The 7391-nt window shown below is 37.5% G+C and overlaps 1 protein-coding gene across 4 annotated transcripts in view; it reads left to right on the top strand.

The window, feature by feature from the left end:
• The window catches only part of CHST9 (carbohydrate sulfotransferase 9), a 256656-nt gene that overhangs the window by 1212 nt on the left and 248053 nt on the right, over window positions 1-7391 (top strand). The gene's annotated exons all lie outside the window — the stretch shown is intronic.

The following is a 7391-nucleotide window of genomic DNA, read 5'->3' as shown; positions in this document are numbered from 1 at the left end:
TGCAGGTTCACCCCATCTCCTCCCACAGGCAGACTGTTCCGGAATAGTTCCCGGGGTTTTGAAAGGGATGGCAAGTAAATGATAGAGAGTGTGTGTTTGTGTGACTTTTTTCCCTTTATGTTAACAGAACCAAATCAAAACACTGGGGATGTTTAATAGGACTTTCCTTGCGCAGTTTTTATAGTAATTGGGTATTATTTACCAGTGTTTCTTTTTCTTCATTGTAGCCTCAAACATTGCGTTAATCTCTCTATACACAATTTTATCTATACTGTCACTGTTCCACTGGGTTTAAAGAACATGGGCTTCTTTTAGACTCACATATACACAGGAAAATACAGTGTGACCATATTTAATATTTATCTGTCTTCCTGATTCGTTGGCCTGGCACCTGCCAATTCCAGTACATAATCATAACACCATATGCCTGTCTACAAAATTGAGGGTAAGGAGAACGTTATTGTTTTTCGCGGGCAACAGTACCCTGGACTCCCAGATTTTATTATTGCTTTTTGGTTTATTATTGGTTTTTAAGGGCTTCGGTCAAAGTGAATTAAATATACAGAACAAAATTGCAATTCTGCCCAGTGCATTTAAAAAGAACACAATACCTGGACACTTGGAGTTGACTCGTTATTGAGGAAAAATTAAAATCCTCTCATCACACAGAAGACATTTTGATTGAATATCATTAATAAGAAATAGCTGATGTTGAATGCCTTGAGAAAACGAGGAGAATTTTCCTTTTGCCTCATTCAGTTTTTATCTCCTTTATGACAGTAGCATCCCCCAGAAAATGAGCACCTTGTCCGTAGATGTTGGTGTGTACTGACTAAACACCGTATTTTTTAATACGGAGGCTTGGTGACAGTCCAAAAACATAAATGTTTTAAATCATTACCGACCATCTGTTCTCTCCCACTCACTTAAAGTGCAGTGTTTTATTTTCACAGGTATCAAAATATACATTCTCATTTCATACATTTCCATTAACATCCCGAAAGCTGTTGTGGTATCTGATGTTGACCCAAGTTCAGCAACTGTTGTGTTTGGCTTATTTCACTATAAGCTCCTCTCCTATTTTCAATGAAAGAAGAAATCAAAAAAGTTTTAAAGCCTTTGGCCAAGGCTGCTGTATACTCCAGTGAAATCTGATTGCTTTTTTTTTTCCCCCCACCTTTTTGTTAGCAGAGAGAAGCTGAGATTTAGTGCAGCTGCAGGCTGTTCCTGATGACATTCTTTCCCTTCCTTCCGGGTCACAGGGGCAGCATTTGGTGCTTGGAAGCAGTGCATTAAACAGCCCCATGACTCCAGAAAATTAGTATGGTTTCCAGAAGAATGTAACATCTTCCCAGGAAGAATTTACAGAATGGGAGACTAACTTAATATTCCAAACCCCAAATTAAGTAGACCTAAGACATACGCATTGTCTCCCACACAATTATTGGATATGAATAATATAGGATATTATATAGGATATGAATGAAATGTCTGTGTAGATATATGTTTTATATTTGTGTTTGGGAATCTAGATGAGTTTTTATATAATCAGTAGATAAATTCACATCCCTAATTTTGTTCGAGTCATCATTAGAGCAAGATTTGAGGTTTTGAGTCCCCCCCATCCAAGAATGCTTTCCCATTTAGGGATGTTTGCTGTGCCTAGAACTGCAATGTTAGGATGTTGTTATGACTCAAAATTCAGTTGCAAATAAATATGTTGTTCCTTCGGTGTGGCTAGAACATTGGGAAATTCTTTTTACTCAAAGCTAGGTGTGATGTCCCAAAGTCCTTTCATCTTTTTAAGGAAAAAGATATTGACAGTCTTGCTGACACTTTGCAGATAATTGATATGTACTTGAAGAATATTAAGAACCAGAGAAAGGTGGAGCTTCTTCCTGCTGAGCTGCTACATGCTGTCTGCTGCCCTGGCCTTGAAAACAGAAGATTCTTACAACCAGGGTAGCACAGAAGGGAATGAACCCAAACTATAGATAATTTTGAAAGTAAAGTTGCCTTTAAAAATATGGTCTAATATAAACCTTTGGAAATACATAAGTATGTTACCTCTTATTTTTCTGCATACTAAAAATGAATTATTGAAGGAAAACACTTTCACCATGTATAGCAAGCACTCTGAATTATTCATGTTAATGAGAGGAATAGAGGCAGAGATAATCCAAAATCATGGTTATTTTAAAAGTCATTTGTGTTTGTTTTTGGAATGTATTACATGTTTGGTTTAAAAAAGATTTTCGTTGTTGTTGTGGGCAAGTTGCCTTTCTAATTATTTTGTTTTGTTTAGGTTAATTTTTAAATGAGCTTACATACCTCAAACAACAAAACCGATTTATAAGGAGATGGTACACACGGGCAGCCTGCCCAGAAACGAGCTGGGTGACAGAAATAAGCAAACCTAGTGTGACAGCTTTGCAGTAGGTTATATCTAAGTCACAGGAAGAACATCAAGGCTTGATTGTATACCTGCTTGATGAATATGTGTTAAAAATTAGACATGTTCCTGGAAAAAATAAAAGTCCTTCATCAAAATTTGAGAAATTCATGGGGCCGGCCCAGTGGCGCAGCTGTTAAGTTTGCACCTTCCGCTTCGGTCACCCAGGGTTTGCCAGTTCAGATCCCGGATGCAGACCTATGCACCACTTGTCAAGCCATGCTGTGGTAGGCATCCCATGTATAAAGTAGAGGAAGATGGGCACAGATGTTAGCTCAGGGCCAGGCTTCCTCAGCAAAAACAGGAGGATTGGCAGCAGATGTTAGCTCAGGGCTAATCTTGCTCAAAAAAAAAAAATTTGAGAAATTCAGTCCAACTTTACATGTAAGCGTGATTAATATCTTTTTAAAAAATGATAGTGGGGTGCTCCTGAAAACCAAATAGGAATATTCTCATTTATGAATTTTACTAGACTGAATTTTTAAGCATGAAGTTTTCCTAAAGAATACACACATGTATGTGTTAAGGTGATATGTATGTACTTTCCAAAAGAGGAAACAGCAAGAAGCCATGAGAAGAGGGAGTTGGGTCCATTTGATCTCTGCACCTCTGCCCCAGATCAACGCACATTTCTTCCAAGAGAAGCTATTGAGTATCTGCTGTTGCCGTGGACCTGGGTAGATAAAGTAGTTGAAGTTCAGCAAGATTGCCAATTTAACAGATTTCTATTGTGTTTTTCAACAGCTCTCGGGCAAAATAGGTTGTGGATGAAATAGTTACTTGAACAAGAAGTTGATTCACACCATAGCGCTTGCTGTTAAGCATCTCGTTTATAGTCAATCTTCAGTTGTCTATGCATTTTGTTTAATTGTTAGTTCTGCGGACTGTTAGAAAGAATTGAGAAAACCTCTGTGAAGAAGGTTAGAGCTGCCCAAAAACATGATTGGAAAAGCAGATAAGATCATTTTTATTTCAAGAATTCAAAGCAAAAAGTATAATTGTAGCTTTTACAGCATTGAGCAGAATGGTAGTAGAAAGATAGATGTCCCTTTCAGAATGGTGACAATGTTCTCATAATGAAGGTGCTTACTCCTTAAAGTGTACAGGTACTTCTTTTTTTAGGAAACATTTTTGTTTTTGATAGGGCATGACATTTTTTTAAAGACTTGAGTCTTTAGAGTGAGTATTTTAGAAGAAATATTGTGGTTGGAAATATAATTGAGACCCACAGGATATATTTTATATCCATTTATTAAAGGAATTAGTTTCTTTTGATCAGTGCCTAAGTCTTAGGATCAAAATTATGCATTTCGTTATAGAGTTGGACAAGATCTTAAAAGTAATTTATTCCAATGTCCTCATTTTACAGTTAAAGCAATGGAGGCCCTCAGTGATCCCTATGAGCTGCTAAAGGTCACAGTGGTAGTTAGTGGCAGAGCAGAAACTAGAAATTTGATCTCCAGATTCTTCATCCAGCTCCCTTGTAGAGAGTTGGGTAAGGGGTGTTAACTCTTTCTGGCCATCACGGTATCAACTGTACGTGATAGTCACAAAATGAAAAATGGTACAGGGGTAAATGCAGAGGCTGGTGATTTTTCTGTCTTCTGTCATTCACTGGAATTCTCATTGTGGACCAAACTGTGGTCCTCAACCCTCTTAGACTCTGTCCTCTTTTTTAATAACAAATATTTTATGTTACCCACTTAGTATCTTGAAATGTAATTCATCAATAATATAGCTACCGAATATACCTGTAAGGAAAAGGAGTGATACAATGAAAGTAGTTTGTAATAAAATGTGCCATTTCACTGTACTAATGTTGGGGGACGATGTCATTGGAACACATGTTAAAGAAGTCAGAAGCTTGCATGTCTATATAATGAATAAATTTGGATTTAAGACAAATAAAGATATCAGAAGATATTCCATACAAAAAGCACAGGAAAATGAAAGAATGAAGATAGACTGAAAGTAGTATTATAACTACATACGAGACTTATTTGTATTTGATAGCAGAAAGATGGAAATAGTGGTAATCATTGAAGGGAAAGTATGCCAAGTCAAATTATAGACTGTTGGAGTGGAGAAAATGTGGAACTATGATATTTTGCAAAGCTGAAAGTGAATATTGTTAACATACTTCCATCAAAATTCCAAAACTACTTTATGGAACATTTTCATGTTGTTACTAGTGTGAACTCTCCTGCAAGGGACTCTGCAGGTTACCCACCGTATCATCAGTAATAACAGACAAAATATTTCTAAAATGAAAATTATTGATTTAGTGTCAATATTGCCCTTTAAATTTTATTTTTTATTAATATTGTAGTCTGTGACTTGTAGAATTAGGAGACAGACTACATGAAATGATTAAATTATTCACTACAGCAATGTTATTCTAAATCTTTGAGCTTTAGCTGGAAATTCTTATAGTTGTGATTATGTACCAGATCCTACAGATTGATATTCCTTGTAGGTTTAGTTCAGTGGGGTATTGCATGTTGTATGGTTTATTTGAGAAAATTCTACTTGAAGTAGGGCTCCTTTTCTACTAAGAGTCAACAGCTCTCCCTTCCCCCAATAATTGTGACAAACCTAAGCATACCAACCCTTCCCAAAATATTCTCTAGGGGTAGCCTGGCCCTGATGAGAGTCATAGGGCTAGATAAACAAGATTTTTGTGATGGCATTGATTATTCTTGGTGCTCTGACCTCTCTATGCTTAACTTTTTTTGTTTTCTTTTTGGTGAGGAAGATTATCCATGAGCTAACATCTGTTGCCAATCTTTCTCTTTTTGCTTGAGGAAGATTGTTGCTGAGCTAACATCTGTGCCAGTCTTCCTCCATTTTGCGTGTGGGATGCCGCCACAGCGTGGCATGGTGAAAGGTGCATAGGTCCTCGCCAGGGATCTGAACCTGTGAACCCCGGGCAGCCCAAGCAGAGCGTGTGAACTTAACCTCTACGCCACCAGGACGGCCCCTATCTCTACTCTTTTAAGGTGAAACCATCCCACTTGTCAACTGGTCTGCTGCCTTCACTGGTCAGGATTACCATCTTCACTGACCATCAAGCTGCAGCTCATGTTCTCATCTTTTTCTGTCACTGTCACCTTTATAAAGATATACTTCTTCAGGTCCTTCTTCCTCTCAGGAATCTATCTTTTGTGAGTAACCATGAGTGTTGACAAACTAATGTGCAAGCTGGCTAATATTTTAGTTCTCCCAGGTTTTAGCCTTATTTAAATGCATGTCTCCTGAAAACATTGAAGGCTTTCATATAGAGAGAGAGACATTATATGTCTCTGGAAAAAAAAAAACAACAGGAAAGGAGATATTATTAGAGATCGTATTTTTAATGCCCTTGAAACATGCTTATGCAAAGAATCACTCTGGTCCAATATTGGAAGTTGCACCATAAAACACAGTGCTGTGAAGTGTGCTCACAGAAGAGGCCAAGATATGTTACCAACCCAAATAAACAGTTGTATTAGGATTTTTTGTATTGCTTGAAATAACATGTCCTGGGCCGGCATAGAGGAGTTGGGATAGGGAGGGAGTTATAGACCGCTGTGTTGTGTGCCTTGGATTATTTAGTCTATGCACCGTTGATGCACTAAAAGTGCACCAACATCTCTTCTCTTTGCAAAATATATAGTATTTGCAGAGATTAGAGAGTTTTGAAGATTCCCCGTAAACACAATATACAGCAGAGTGTAGGATCCCAGAAGCAAGGAGGGAATTGAGAGTGAAACTCAAGTTTTCTTACTTCTAATGTTCTGTCTACTAGACCATAACGTAAGACCTGCCCTTGATAATTAAGAGTTAATATGAAATGTCATTTCAGTATTAACTACAGCAAGCATCTTGAATTTACCAAACCATAAGTAAGAATTTTTTTTATTAGATTACTTCCCACTCCAGGCCCATCTTAGATGTCTTTTATAACATTATGTATCTCATTCTTCTTAAAGAAAGCTTTTGATTTAAACTCTTAACAATTGAGATTGAAGTCATAATGCATCTCTGTGTGTGTGGTGTGTCATAATGCATCTCTGTGTGTGGGGGGTGTGTGTGTGACTACACACACACACACCCCCCCACACACACACACACATAGCCACACACACACAGAGACAGTTGCTTTTGCACAATCACAAGATTCTCTACATAGAAGGACATGTTTCACCCAAGTGAGAGAGGCAGCTTTTCTTACAAAAGGGGTGCAGCAATTGTACAGGACACAATTCAATCTAGGATTGTTTGGCTGCATATTGTTCATTCTTACTGGAAGCTTCTTGGTCAATTGAATGACCCAACACTCAACCTCAGACTGACCCCTAACTTTATTTGGTCTACTTTTCTTACAGTTTCTAATAAGAGTATAGTTGTGCAATGGGAATTGAGAGAAGATGAAATTGAGGTTGTTGGATGGTGAAGGTGATAAGGAAAATAAGGAGCTTCTTTCATTTGAGCATCACAAAGATCTATATAGGCGATGAAATTTTATTGGAATATCTGCCTTTTCTTGTTATGCTTTTTATTCTTGTATGGAATAGAGGCAAAGATTGTGTAAGTAAAGCCCTCCTTCCTCTTTGTAACTGGTAACTCCACTATACAAGAGAAAACCTTCTTTGTCAGAATAAACAGATATGACACATTCCGGTCACTGGGTTCCTAGTGCCTCCTTTTACTGTGGTACTTCAGTACTGCCCTAAAGTGAAATCTAAAACATTAAAGAACATATTTAAGAAAAGGGAAAATACACCTAGTTAATGTCGTGAAGAGATTTCAGAAGCCTCCGTTAGGTATGTGTGAAAATGGGAAAACCAAATAAGACAACTTTGTCAATTCAAATCAAGAATGTGATACCTACTCTACCATTAGTTTCAGAGGCAAGAAGCTCAAAGCTGACTTAGCTTTTTAGTCATTTATATTGTTT

This window comes from Equus przewalskii, chromosome 7 (assembly GCF_037783145.1).
Source record: "Equus przewalskii isolate Varuska chromosome 7, EquPr2, whole genome shotgun sequence".
Lineage (NCBI taxonomy): Eukaryota > Metazoa > Chordata > Mammalia > Perissodactyla > Equidae > Equus > Equus przewalskii.
The sequence above is the reverse complement of the archived record's forward strand: the minus strand, read 5'-3'. Positions and strand labels throughout refer to the sequence as shown.